General features: G+C 37.9%; 1 protein-coding gene across 6 annotated transcripts in view; it reads left to right on the forward strand.

Moving 5' to 3' along the window:
- The window catches only part of COMMD1 (copper metabolism domain containing 1), a 230,101-nt gene that overhangs the window by 30,271 nt on the left and 184,649 nt on the right, over positions 1 to 15,181 (forward strand). Inside the window, exon 2 of one of the 6 annotated variants that reach the window (XM_080812859.1) lies at positions 8,854 to 9,014. The exons of the other annotated variants lie outside the window; for them this stretch is intronic. The gene's annotated coding sequence lies outside the window, so the exon portion shown is untranslated. The remainder of the gene's footprint in view (positions 1 to 8,853; positions 9,015 to 15,181) is intronic. 6 annotated transcript variants of the gene reach the window in all.

A 15,181-nucleotide genomic window follows, 5' to 3' on the forward strand; every position in this document is an offset into this window, starting at 1 on the left:
AAAGGCCTTTTAAAATTTGCTTTGCTGGGACTTTTTTTTTTTTTTAAAGATTTTATGTATTATTTGAGAGACAGAGATCACAAGTAGGCAGAGAGAGGGGGAAGCAGGCTCCCCGCTGAGCAGAGAGCCCAATGTGGGGCTCAATCCCAGGACCCTGGGATTATGACCTGAGCCGAAGGCAGAGGCTTTAACCCACTGACCCACCCAGGTGCCCCTGCTGGGACTTTTATAAGGAATCTCAAGTTATATTTAAAACTCTCTCAAGACTAGGACGTCAAGCCAAGAACTCTCCATCAGATCTCACCTGCAGTAATCTATAGATTCGGATGAATTCCTCTTTTCTTGAGGTCCCCGTCATATCCTAAAGTTCCTGAGCGTGGCAGCATGACCTTCCCTTAGTTACCTATAAGGTTGGAACCCTATTAAGTGAGGTACTAGGCTGTTTTTTTTTCTTTTTTCTTTTTTAAGATTTATTTATTTGGGAGGGAAGGAGAGAGAGACAAGAGAGAGGGAGAGAGAAAATGTGTGCGAGTAGGAGGGGCAGAGGGAGAAGGAGAGAGACTGTTAAGCCGACTCCATGCTGAGCCTAGAGTCTTGGATGTGGCTTGATCTCACAACGCTGAGATCAGGAATGAACTGAGCCAAAACCAAGAGTTGAACTTTGAACCAACTGTGCCACCCAGAAAACCTTGGCTGGTTTTCTCAAGAGGGCTTTATGAGCATTAGCTCTCTAAAGTCAACTGTAGTTCCTTAAAACTGTCTGGTCATATCATATTGACATTCCAGTCCAAGCCTTGGTAATATAACCAGTATTTCCAATTGTGTCCTGATACGAGGATAACAAACTTACTGAGCTTATGAAAATAGCTATATTGCCATGAAAATAAGAACATTCAATAAGACTTTCCAAAATTTGGAGGGACCATTCGTGTTTCCAAAGGTATAATCTACTAAATTATTTTGAGTTATTGGTAGCTTAAGAGAAAAGAGAAAAGGGTTGCTCAGATCTAGAGAATAGAACATTAAATAATCAGCAGTGTTCCAAACAAAAAAAGTCATAAGGATTATAATAATTGTTTGTCAGTTGATTTAGTTCCATGTAATTAATTCTCATTTTAAAAGTGTAATCTTGGATTATTAGTTTTATGAACTCATCAGCTCCTCCGCTAAAATTCTGAAAATCCTTGCTCAGTCCAGTGGTATGATCTCAAAATTACTGACGCAATGCCATCAAAAGCCTGTATCTCAGATTACTTGTCCTAGTCTTTTCCGTAGATCTCTGAAACAATCTTGTTGTTGAAGATGAAGCATTTTGGTTTGTAGGTGATTGAAGAACTTTTTTTTTTTTTTAAGATTTTTTTTTTTTTTTTTTTTACTTGACAGAGATCACAAGTAAGCAGAGAGGCAGGCAAAGAGAGAGGGGGAAGCAGGCTCCCTTCTGAGCAGAGAGCCCAATGTGGGGCTCGATCCCAGGACCCTGGGACCATGATCTGAGCCGAAGGCAGAGGCTTAACCCACTGAGCCACCCAGGTACCCCTGAAGACCTTTTTTTAAAAAGAATTTATTTATTTATTTGACAGAGAGGGAGAAAGAGAGAGTGCTCGTGTGAGTTTGGGGGGGGGGGTGCAAAGGAAAGGGAGAGAGAAAATCCCAAGCAGATTCTGTGCTGAGCATGGAGCCAGACCTGGGGCTCAGTCCCACATCCATCAGATGAGCCAAAATCAAGAGTCGGGCGCTTAACTGAGTCATCCAGGTGCCCCTGAAGAACTTTCAAGAAAGCATCAGAATAAGAAATTTTTGTGAATGACAAAGGACTGTTTTAAGCCATGGTTAAAGACTTGATGAGAGATCATTATAAAAATAATGCAATTGACAAGAAATTTGGTTATTTTTGTGACATAACCATACAGTTTAACATATCAAGTAAGCTGAATTATTTTATTTTATTTTTATTTATTTATTTATTTATTTGAGACAGAGAGAGCATGCACGCATGCATGTACGCTCAAGAGAAGGGAAGGAACAGAGGAAGAGGGAGAATCGGACTGCCCAATGAGCAGGGAGTCTGATGTGTGGCTTGATCCCAGCATCCTGAGATCATGACCTGAGTTAAAGGCAGATGCTTAACTGACTGAGCCACCCAGACTCCCCAAGTTGAATTACTTTAAACATCTCTCTTTTTGAAAGGTGAAAGAACAAACCCATTGAGCTTTTCCAGATGTTCTCCTGGAAATCTCAAAATCACTTCAAGATGAAGATTTTATTTAGGGTTTGATTTTGGAAAGGCAAAATATCAAAGTTGTCAAAAGGTTTGAACTGTTGATTTAATAGGATCGTAGATCACTTTTTATTTTTTATTTTTAAATATTTTATTTATTTATTTGACAGAGAGAGAAATCAGAAGTAGGGAGAGAGACAGGCAGAGAGAGAGGGAGAAGCAGGCTCCCCGCTGAGCAGAGAGCCCTATGCAGGGCTCTATCCCAGGACCCTGAGATCATGACCTGAGCCGAAGGCAGGGATTTAACCCACTGAGCCGCCCAGGCACCCCAGGATCATAGATCACTTTTTAAAAAAGAAGACTCCATTTTCCTAAATGACTGGGGACATAATAAAGCACTGGAAATTATTCTGGTAAGGTAGAGAATCTTTGTTTCATTGGGTGAATTACAGAAAAGCTCAAGAAAAACTTTTCACATTCTCTTAAAAAGAGACCAATAATCCAAGAAGCTGTCCTTTTAAGAGAGAAAAAACCAAATTCTGACTTGCATCTGTACACTACTGTTATCAAAGCTCATTTTAAAACCTTATAATAAATCCATTCAATCTTAGCCAGCTTGACCATGTGTGATAAATTTCGCTTGCTCTTGCTTTATTTTTCTACAGAAACTTTGTAACTTTTTATATCAATTTAAGTTTTTTTTTTTCCCACTTTCCTCTTTCTCATTCTGGAAGAACATTTGTTTATTTATTCATTTAGTATAAAAAGGTGATTTTATTAAAGCCCCATTGGGAGAAAGAGCTGCTGCCCATTCTGGAACAACAACTTTTATTAAACAATCTCTAAACACCTATTTTAGGACAAAATTATTCTTTTTTCCCTCTTTACAGAATCATATCCTAAATTCCTTGAATACTTTTTATCCAGATATGTCTTCATAACCTTTACTGTTTCTAGTAATTTCATTTACATATAAAATGGATTATATTTTTTAACTACTAGTCATGTTTATTTTACAGTTGCAGTAGACAACTGAATTGCCTGTCATATTACCAGCGTTTTGTAACAGATTAGCACATTTTATGAATATACTATCTTACAACTTCTATGCATATATTCTTCATAGTACAACTTAACTTCTCAGTGTGGAAAAAAGAACATGTTTATTAACAGTCCTAAGTATCTTTAGTCTCACTGTAAAAAATTTGAATCAAAAAACATAGAAATTTAAACACAGGGGCATCTGGCTGGCTTAGTTGGAAGTGCATGTGACTCCTTTTTTGTTTGTTTGTTTGAAGATTTTATTCATTTATTTGACAGACAGAGATCACAAGTAGGCAGAGAGGCAGGCAGAGAGGGGAAAGCAGGCTTCCTGGTGAGCAGAGGGCCTGATGCAGGGCTCAATTCCATGACCCTGAGGTCATGACCTGAGCTGAAGGAAGAGGCTTAACCCACTGAGCCAGCCAGGCGCTGGAGAAGTGCATGTGACTCTTGATCTTGGGTTGTGAGTTTGAGGCTGACAATGGGCATATGCAGAGTTTACTTAAAACAACGATCCCTCTCAAACCTTAAACTTGTATTTAGTAATTAATGTTTCGGTGTTTTATTTTATTTAGAAATGATCTGGATTTTTAGTAAATATCTATCATGGGATAGATATTTAGGATATCTAAGGATAACTTAGGATAACTAAGTTTCAAATCACCAAAAATATTTTGGAAACTACTAAGCAGCTATATTATAAAATAATTATTGTTGGAGCTCCTAGGTGGCTCAGTTGATTAGGTGTCTGCCTCTCACTTGGGTTGTGATCCCAGGGTTCTGGGATCGAGCCCCGATTCGGGCTCCCTGTTCAGCTGGAAGCCTGCTTCTCCCTCTGCCTACTGCTTCCCCTGCTTGTGTGCGCTCTCTCTCTCTCTCCCCCTGCCGGGTCAAATAAATAAAATCTTAAAAAAAAATGTTGAAATAAAGTTTGTCAGAACTGTGACTCAGTTTGATTAAAATAAAACTATTATATTTAATTATTTATTTATTTTAAAAAGATTTTTTTTATTTGATAGACAGAGATCACAAGTAGGCAGAGAGGCAGGCGGAGAGAGGAGGAAGCAGGCTGCCTGCTGAGCAGAGAGCCTGATGTGGGGCTTGATCCTAGGACCCTGGGATCATGCTTGAGCCGAAGGCAGAGGCTTTAACCTACTGAGGCACCCAGGCACCCCTTTATTTATTTTTCAGAAAGATTTGTTGGGGTTCCTGGGTGGCTTAGTTGGTTAAACGTCTGCCTTTGGCTGAGGTCATGATCCTGGGGTCCTGGGATTGAGCTCTGCATCGGGCTCACTGCTTAGTGGGGAGCCTGCTTCTCCCTCTCCCACTTGCTCGTGGTCTCTCTTGCTATCTCTGTCTCTCTCTCTCTCTCAAATAAATAAATAAATAAAATCTTTAAAAAATTCATTTAAAAGAGAGAGAAAACCCAAGCTAGGGGAAGGGCAGAGGGAGAAGGTGGGAGAATCCTCAGACTCCCCCTGAGCATGGAGCCCAACATGGGCTTAATCCCAGGACCCTGAGACCCTGACGTAAATAGAAATCAAGAGTCAGACACTTAATAGTGAGTAATGCAGGTGCCCCCAAACTTTTCGTTTTATAATCTTAAACATCTAGCTTATTTGACTACTAAAGCCAAGTAGAATAAAATATATGTATGTGCCCATTAAATGGACTCAATGCTATTAACTCTGAGGACATTCCTGTTTTACTAAACCAACAATATTAAACTAGTGCTGTTTACCAAAGCTTTATCCAAATCACATGAACTTGAGAAATATTTAGGTTAGTGCCCCTATTTCTGAGAATTTTAGAATACTTTATATGAGCATTTTTTCTCTAAGCCAACTAGAATAGTCTTTTATTAATTAATAATACTGGAGGTGGGGAAAATATATATTTTACATATATATATAAACATTGTGTATGTATATATATGTATATATTGTATACATACACCCAGACGCAAGTAGAGATTTTAAAATTTTAGCCATGAGTCAGGCATAAATATGGTAATAAGGAATTCACTAGTTTATATATAAGAGTTGGTTCTCATCTTTGTCCTGCTTTATATTTTAATCTGAATTGTGTTTGTAGTGGATGGAATAAGTTGTTACTTGCTCAGTGTAAAGGCTAAGCTTTTTATCAATATTTGTGAAAGAGATTTTTAAGATTTTCTTTTTTCCTAGTGTATAATCTTATGGAAACTGTGGACTAAGGTTTGTTCCAGTTAACCTTTTTACCTAGGCTACTGCTTTTGGGGGCGTCCCTGGTCCCTAGAGGGAGGGGCCAGGGCCTAAAGTTCCAGTGATTCTACAGGTTTGAGGGGCTGGAGCAGGGAGGGAGAGGTCTTGGAGGAGCCGGCTTAAATTTTCTCAAAGAAGCTATTTAAATTCTTAATTATTCTTAGTAAAGTCATGCCGACAAGATAGGAAGCAGGCAGAGTTAGTTCTGTGGTGACAGAGAATGGATCAAGAAGGGAGAACAGAGAGGCCTTAAAACAAAAATCCCAGAACTTGCAGCCTGAGAGAAGAGAACAGAGAGGCCTTGACCAAAGCCAAGGAAGAACTTTTGAGCCCAAGAGTTAATTCCAAATGAAGCAGCCTTGGACTGTAACCCAGCTTCAGAGAGTATACTCATTTAAAATGTGACTGAAACCATAAGCCTTTTTTATTTTTGTGGCTTAACTGTGGATCCAAGAAGCATACTCAAAAAAGGTACAGCCACCTTGATCTAGTCATTCTCAAAGACAGCCAAAGAGAGAAAACAGAGACCCTGGTGCCAAAGGCAGTAAGAATGGTATTTGAGAAAACTTGTCTCCATTTTCCCACAAAAGTAAGACACATCTGACCACTGATCTTCTAATCTGTGACACTGGGCAAATGATACTGAGATGGGACTTCTCAACAAAGAGTGAGAGGATATAGGTCCTCATGGGCTGAGACCCTTTACCTTGAAAAAGTCCCCTCAGAGCTAGTGCAGTTGGTGGGAAAGTGTTTTGGGCCCCCAGCTGGTGGCTGGCTGCTCATAGACACATGCCCAACAATCTGCACCGGCAGAAGGTGGAACATCAGTGAGCTCTCTCAGTGGATGCAGGCGGTGCTCTCAGGACAGAAAATAAAACAGATGGGACACAGTGGTTATCTCTGGGAGGTAATGGATCTATAATAAGATTACTCAGACCAGGAATCACAGTACTAAAGAACTAGTTTCTACCAGTCTTTCTAAAGGCTTTTACCACCCTTGCTCACTGGACCCTGACCTCTTTGGTCAGAGGGCTTGAGATCTCAGCTGTAGTCCCCAGAGTAAGCAAGGAGTTCCAGTAATCCCATCCTCATTGCCAAAACTGTTGGGAGGAAAACTTTCCCTCTTCCAACATTCCAGATTGGTCCATTTCTTGGAGGTCTGTAAATTAACTGACAGTTGGTAGATTAACAGAAGAGACAAGTTTTATTTGCCATTGATAAGGTAGTGCTCAGTTGTAACTTACTCAGTAGCCACAGATAAAAAGTTTATATACTAAACAAAGTTGGGGGGCTGTTTAGGCTTCAGTGGGAAGATACAGAAGGTTCTGTTGGGCTTTTTTTTTTTTTTAAGATTTTATTTAAATTCCAGGTAGTTAACATGCATAATACTGTTTTCAGGCATATAATATTGTGATCCAACGCTTCTATATAACTCATGGTGCTCATTGTAATAAGTGTATTCCTTAATCCCCATCACCTCCCCCTCTGATAACCATCATTGTGTCCTCTAAAGTTAAGAGTCTGTTTTTTGGTTTGCCTCTCTTTTTCCCTTTGCTCATTTGTTTTGTTTCTTAAATTCCACATGTGGGTGCCTGGGTGGCTCAGTGGTTGGGCCTCTGCCTTCGGCTTGGGTCATGATCTCAGGGTCCTGGGATCAGGCCCCGCATGGGGCTCTCTGCTGGGCAGGGGGGCCTGCTTCTCCCTCCCCCTCTGCCTGACTCTCTGCCTACTTGTGATCTCTCTCTCTCTCTGTCAAATAAATAAATAAAATCTTTAAAAAAAATTCCACATATGAGTGAAATCATATGGTATTTGTCTTTCTCTACTCTAACTTATTTAGCAATAATACTTTTTTTAAAAAAGATTTTATTCATTTATTTGACAGACAGAGATCACAAGTAGGCAGAGAGGCAGGCAGAGAGAGAGAAGGAAGCAGGCTCCTTGCTGAGCAGAGAGCCCGATGTGGGGCTCGATCCCAGAATCCTGGGATTATGACCCAAGCTGAAGGCAGAGGCCCAACCCACTGAGCCACCCAGGTGCCCAGCAATAATACTCTTAAACTTTATCCACATTGTTGCAAATGGCATGATTTCATTCTTGTTTATGGCTGAATAATATTCCTGTGTGTGTGTGTGTGTGTGTGTGTGTGTGTGTGTGTGTATCTGTATCTATATCTCCATTATCAAGGATGTTTTTGGTTTTTTTCCAAGTAAAAACTTGCATGAGAAATTTTTATGTCATTGCAAAATGGATGGGAGAAAGATGGCTTTTAAAAATTTTAGTTCAAATCTGTTTTACAAGGTCAGAAAATAATTTAATTTTTACTTCAAGAATGAAATTATTTAGATTTCTTCCAAATATTTATTCATCTAATATTAATTCAGATCCATAAAAGAACATTAGGGGAGGACATTAGGAACATTAAGCATCTAACTCTTGATTTTGGCTCAGGTCATAATCTCAGGGTCATAAGCTCAAGCCTGGTGTTGGGCTCTACACTGGGTATGGAGCTTCCTTAAGATTCTCTCTCCCTCCTCCTCTCCCTCTACCCAGCACCACCACCTCCTCCCAGCTTGGGCATGTGCCTTCGTGCATTAGCGGCATACTCTCTCAAAAAAAAAAAAAAAGATTATTAGCGGAAGGGACGCTAGAGAAAAGATTTAAATAGTCCCCTTGAGCTTTGTTAATTTAAAAAATAAAACAAACAAACCCCCTTCAAAAAACCATCCCTAATATTCACTTTAAGATTATTAGTGAAGAAAATTAAAAATGAAGGTAGAAGCACATGTTGAAGCCCCCCTCACCCATTAAAACAAAACACATAACTTTCTAGATTCATTCCTGTGATAATAACTTTTCTTGTTTTTATTATAGCATGGTTTTTGTTTTACTTCTTTGTACCTCTTTGAACTACCATACTGAAATATTTTAAATTGCCATCTAGGTTTGAGTAAAACGGTCTTTTTTCTGTGTAAGGACAGGATTTGCAGTCTTTTTTGGAGACTCATTTTCTATTTTTGCCAAAAAGTTGTACCTCAGCTTTTTTGGTTTGCTTGCTTAGCTGGCTGAATTGAAATCTCCATAAACTAATGTCATCTTTAAAATCTTGATCTTAAAATAAAGGCAGACCAATAAAAGATTTGAAACTTAAAGGACATTCCACTTGTCAACATTTTACTGCTTCTTTGACATTAAAAAACCCAAATTGCCAAATAGAATTTTGATTTTATTATTGAACCCTTTCTCTAACAAGCCCAAATGACTGTAGTCTTTTCTTCTGTTGCCATTAAGAGTTGTGAGTAAAGATTCCTTCTTCTTTTTTTTTTTTTAAATTTTATTTATTCACTTGAGAGAGAGCGAGAGAGAGCACGAGCAAGGGAAGGGGCAGAGGAAAAGGGAGAAGCAGACTTTCCGCCAAGCAGGGAGCCTGACATGGGACTCAATCCTAGGACCCTGGGACCATGACCCAAGCTGAAGGCAGATGTTAACCGACTGAGCCACCCAGGCACCCTGTAAGTAAAGATTTCTAAAGAATTATCTGCCCTTAAGAAACAGGAAACTGCTCGTGGAATAACTGTAAATGAGGGAGGGAAGCAAAAAAGAAAAATGTTTCTTGAGTGCCTGCCTTGTGCTGGATACTATCTCATGCTTTTATATATTATCTCTTTTAAATCTTGCCACTGTCGTTTGAGATTAGCATTATAAGTTCCATTTGAAAACGGAAGAAATGGAGGCTCAAAGAAATTTGTTAATTTGTTTAGGATTTTGTATTTGGTAAAGAAGAGATCTTTTTAATCCTGAAGCCTGTGTTCTCATTCTGGGGTATTCTCAGGCTGAGTCTTCTAAACAGAGATAAAATATTTCACAAAAATTGAAGTTAGGGAAAAGAACAAATTACATATTCAATCCTGTTTTCCTTGTTGTGTTTCATGTGCTTTATTTGAAAAATTGGAACAAACAAATGCATGCCAGTAGTTTGCTGTTGAGAGTACTTTCAGGTAGTTTCGTTAGTAGTTGCAGTTTTTCTGCCCACTTCGCAAGTTACTGCTGATACTATAATAAAACTAAGGAAATCTAAAGCCTGATCCTTTTGTCCCCACATGGCTCATGCCTGTACAGAATACTTGTTTCTATTCTGACCATTTTAGAAATAATAAAGCAATGGAATAATGAAGGTATCTTGCTTTCTTTTTCATAGAAAGCACACACAAATATGGGAATGTGTGTGTGCGTGGGTGCACACAGAGAAACGTACACATACACAAAGACAGAGTAACTGCTGTTAAAAGATAAACTGAGGCATGTTAAAAATTTTAAGAGTTTAATTGAATGAAAACGGATTCCAGTTTGGCTGTGCCCAAGCTTGAAGTAGTTAGGAGTACTCTACTGACAGAAACTAGGGGAAAGATATTTATAGAGAAGAGGTGGAAGCAAAGCAGGGAAATTATTTGATTCACAATGGCTTAAGCAGTTGTGTTATTTGGGAAAGCCTTGTTGGCTGTTTGTGATTTTTTTGTTCTTAGGTTTTGATGTCTTAGACTTGAGGCATTTCAAACTTAGATTTTGGTTTGCCTATGTAGGCTACTAAAGGCATTAAAGCCACCTCAATCTAATGGCCTCCTTATTTCATTAAACAGTTCCTCCTTTTTGGTCATCTTCTCATACATGAGAGATTGAACAGTAATTGGTATTAGAGTTCTTAGTCATGATCATGGTTAAGCTGTTCTTGTCATGAAAATTATAGGTTATGATGTCAGGTCTGTGGAAGAATTTTTTAGGTTGTATTTTAATTCCATTGTAGTTAACATACAGTGTTTAGTTTCATGTGTACAATATAGTGATTCACCATTTCTATACATTATTCAGTGCTCATCACCGTAAGTGTACTATTTTTTTCTTTTTAAAAAAAAAATATTTTATTTATTTATTTGACACAGAGAGAGATCATAAGTAGGCAGAGAGGCAGGCAGAGAGAGAGGGAGAAGCAGGCTCCCTGATGAGCAGAGAGCCCCATGGGGGCCTCCATCCCAGGACCCTGAGATCATGACCTGAGCCGAAGGCAGAGGCTTAACCCACTGAGCCACCCAGGTGCCCCATAAGTGTACTATTAATCCATTCACCTGTTTCCCCTATCTCCCCACATATCTCCCTTGTGGTAACTATCAGTTTTCCGTAGTTAAGAATCTGTTTTTTGGTTTGTCTCTTTAATTCTTTGTTCATTTATTTCTTAAATTCCGCAGATGAGTAAAATCATAAGGTATTTATCTTTCTTTGACTAACTTATTGCACTAAGCATATGCCCTCTGTCTCCATCCATGGCATTGGAAATGGCAAGATTTTATTCTTTTGGTTTTAAAGATTTATTTATTTATTTGGGAGAGAGAGTAAGTATGAGTGGGGGTGAGGGGCAGAGGGAGAGGAAGAAACTGACTCCCTACTGAGCAGGGAGCATGACACGGGGCTTGATCCCAGGACCCTGAGATCATGACCTGAGCCAAAAGCAAACACTTAACCGACTGAGCCACCCAGGTGCCCCTTCATTCTTTTTTTTTTTATGGCAGAGTAATAGTCCTCTGTGTGTCTATGTGTGTGTGTGTTTGTGTGTGTTTGTGTATCACATCTTCTTTATCTATTCATCTATTGATGGACATGTGGGTTATTTCCATAATTTTCCTGTTGTGAATAATGCTGTAGTAAACTCTGGGTGGCATAGATCTTTTTGAATTAGTGTTTTCAGATTCTTTGGGTAAACACCCAGTAATGGAATTACTGGATCATGTGGTAAATCTATTCTTAATTTTTTGAGGAAACTTTATGCAGTTTTCCACAGTGGCAGTACCAGTTTATATTCCCACCAACAAAGCATGAGAGTTCCCTTTTCTCCATGTTCTTGCCAACACTTGTTGTTTCTTGTGTTTTTGATTTTAGCCATTCTGACACATGGGAGGTGATGTCTCATTGTGGTTTTGATTTGCATTTCCCTGATAATGAGTCATGCGAAGCATCTTTTCATGTGTCTGGTGACCATCTGTATGTCTTTTTGGAGAAATGTCCGTTTATGTCTTCTGCCCATTTTATAATTGGATTGTTTTTTGATATTAAGTTGTCTAAGTTATTTATATACTTTAGATACTAGCTTTTTATCAGATATGTTATTTGCAAATATCTTCTCCCATGCAGTAGGTTCTTTTAGTTTTGTTGATTGTTTTGCTGTGCAAAAGCTTTTTATTTTGATGTATGTAGTCACAGTAGTTTATTTTTGATTTTGTTTTCCTTGCCTCAGGAGACATCTAGAAAAATGTTGCTATGGTCGATGTTAGAGAAATTATTGCCTGTGCTCTCTTCAAGGATTTTTATGGCTTCAGGTCTCACATTTCAGTTCTTAATCTATTTTGAGTTTATTGTTGTGTATGGTGTAAGAAAGTGGTCTACTTTCATTTTTTGTCATGTAGCTGTCCAGTTTCCAGTGCCATTTGTTGAAGACAATCTTTTTGCCATTGCATGTTCTTGTTTCCTTTGCTGTAGATTAATTGACCACATAATGGTAGAATTAGTTTAGTTCTCTCTATTCCGTTCCATTGATCTGTGCATCTGTTTTTGTGTCAGTACTGTTATTGCTTTGATAACTATAATTTTATCATATATGTTGAAATCTAGGATTGTATTACCTCTAGTATCTTTCTCAAGACTTTTTTGCTACTTGGAGTCTTTTGTGCTTCTATACAAATTTTAGGATTATTTGTTCTAGTTGTGGGAAAAATGAGGTTGGTATTTGGTAGGGATTGCATTGTAGATTGTTTTGGGTACTATGGACATTTTAACAATGTTCTTCTAATCCATGAGCATGCAATATCTTTCCATTTTTATGTGTTATCTTTAATTTCTTTCATCAGGGTTTTTCAACAGGACTTTTTTTACCTCTGTGATTAAGTTTATTCCCTAGGTATTTCGTTATTTTTGGTGAAATTGTAAATGGGATTGTTTTTTAAATATCTCTTTCTGCTGTGATATTAGTGTATAGACATGCAACAGGTTTCTGTATATTAATTTTGTATCCTGTGATCTTATTGAATTCATTTTTCTGTTCTAGTAGTTTTTTTGGTGGAGTCTTTAGGATTTTTAATACAAAGTATGACGTTATCTGCGAATAATGAAGGTTTACTTCCTCCTTATCAATACGGATACCTTTTGTTTCTTTTTCTTATCTGATTACTGTGGCTAGGATTTCCATTACTATGTTGAATAAAACTGGTGAGAGTGGATGTCCTTGTTTTGTTCCTGATCTTAGGGGAAAAGCTCTTAGTTTTTCCCATTGAGTATGATGTTTGCTGTGGGATTTTCATACATGGCCTATATTATGTTGAAGTATGTTCCCTCTAAACCTACTTTGTTATCATGAATGTATGTTGTACTTTGTCAAATGCTTTTTTGTGTCTTTTGAGATGATCCCATGGGTTTTATCCTTTATCTTGTTGATCTTATATATAACATTGATTGATTTGTGAATATTGAACCACCCTTGCATCTCAGGAATAAATCCTGTATGATTGTGGTGAGTAATTTTTAAAAAATATATTGTTGGATTCAGTTTGCTACTATCTTGTTGAGGATTTTTACATCTTTTCATCACAGATATTATTCATAGTCTTCCTTTTTTTGTAGTGTCTTTATGTGGTTTTGCTATCAGGTTAATGCTGGCCTCATAGAATGCATGTAGAAGCTTTCCTTCCTCTTCTGTTTTTTTGGATTAGTTTGGGAAGAATAGGTATTAACTCTTCTTCAAATGTTTGGTAGAATTCACTTGTGAAGCCTTCTGGTCCTGGACTTTCGTATGTAGAGAGGTTTTTTTTGGATTACTGATTTGATTTCCTTGCTGGTAAATGGTCTGTTCAGATTTTCTATTTCTTAAAAAAAAAAAAAAAAAGAAAAAAAGAAAAGATTATTCCTGATTCAGTTTTGGAAGGTTATATGTTTCTAGTAATTTATCCATTCCTACCCAGGTCATCCAGTTTGTTAGGATATAAGTTTTCATGATATTTTCCTATAATCCTTTATATTTCTGTATTTGTTGTTGTCTCCTCTTTCATTTCTAATTTTGTTTGAGTTCTCTCTCTGTTTTGATGAGTCTAGCTAAAGATTTACTAATTTTATTGATCTTTTCAAAGCACCTACTCCTGGAATTGTTGTTGTTGTTGTTTTTTTTTTTTTAGTGTCTATTTTGTTTATTTCTACTCTAGTCCTTATTATTTCCTTCTTTCTACTGGTTTGGGGTTTCATTTGTTTTTTTCTAGCTCTGTTAGGTGTAAGGTTAAGTTGTTTATTTAACATTTTTCTTGCTTGTTGAGGTAGGCCTGCATTGTTACAAACATCCCTCTTAGAACTCTTTTTGCTGCATCCCCAAGATTGTGGACCATTGTGTTTTCTTATTTTATTTCATTTATTTGAGAGAGAGACAGAGATAGTGACAGAGATAGCAAAAGAGAGCACAAATGGGGTGGAGAGGGGAAAGTGGGTTTCCATTTGAGCAGGGACCCCTTCACTGTGCTTGATTCCAGGACGCTGGGATCATGACCTGAGCCAAAGGCAGATACTTAACCCACTGAGCCACCCAGGTGTCCTGACCATTGTGTTTTCATTTTCATTTGTCTCCGTGTATTTTTTGATTGCCTCTTTGTTTTCTTGCTTTACCCATTCATTGTTTAGTAGCATATTATTTAACCTCCATATATTTGTACTTTTTCCAGATTTTTTTCATGCATTTGATTTCTGGTTTCACAGTGTTGTGACCAGAAAAGATGCGTGGTATGACTTTGATCTTTGAATTTGTTGATATTTGTTTTGTGGCATGATGTGTGATCTCTTCTGGAGAATGTTCCACATGTACTTGAATGTATATTCTGTTGCTTGAGGGTGGAATGTTCTGAATATATCTGTTAAATCCATTTGATGCAGTGTGTTATTTAAAGACACTGTTTCCTTGATTTTCTGTTTGGATGATCTGTCCATTGATGTAAATGGGGTATTAGAGTCCCCTACTATTCTTGTATTACTATGGATTACTTTTTTCTTTTCTTTAAAGGTTTCATTTTATTATTTTATTTTATTTATTTATTTAAAAAAGATTTTATTTATTTGAGAGAGAGAGCAAGCAAGCAAGCATGAGTGGGTGAAGGGGCAGAGGGAGAGAAGAATATCCAAGCAGACTTCCTGAGCGATGAGCCCCACATGGAGCTTGATCTTAGGACCCATGAGATCACTATCTGAGCTGAAATCAAGAGTCAGATGCTTAACTGACTGAGCCACCCAGGGCCCCTTAAAGATTTTATTTTTAAGTACTCCCTATATCCAGTTTAGGGCTCAAATTCACAACCCTGGGATCAAGATTTGCTCACTGTACTGAGTCAGCCAGATGCCCCTTGATTACTTTCTTTCTTTCTTTTTTTAAAATTTGTCCTCCTAGAGTCTTTTTTTTTTTATTATTATTAAGATTTTATTTATCTGATTGTCAGAGAGAGCACAGCAGAGGGAGTGGCAGACAGAGGGAGAAGCCGGCTCCCTGCTGAGCAAGGAGTGCACTGTGGGACTCAATCCCAGGATCGTGGGATCATGACCTGGGCTGAATGCACTTAACTAACATCACCCCTTGATTACTTTCTTTGTGTTTGTTATTAGCTGTTCT

This window comes from Martes martes (genome assembly GCF_963455335.1).
Source record: "Martes martes genome assembly, chromosome: 9".
Classification (NCBI taxonomy): domain Eukaryota; kingdom Metazoa; phylum Chordata; class Mammalia; order Carnivora; family Mustelidae; genus Martes; species Martes martes.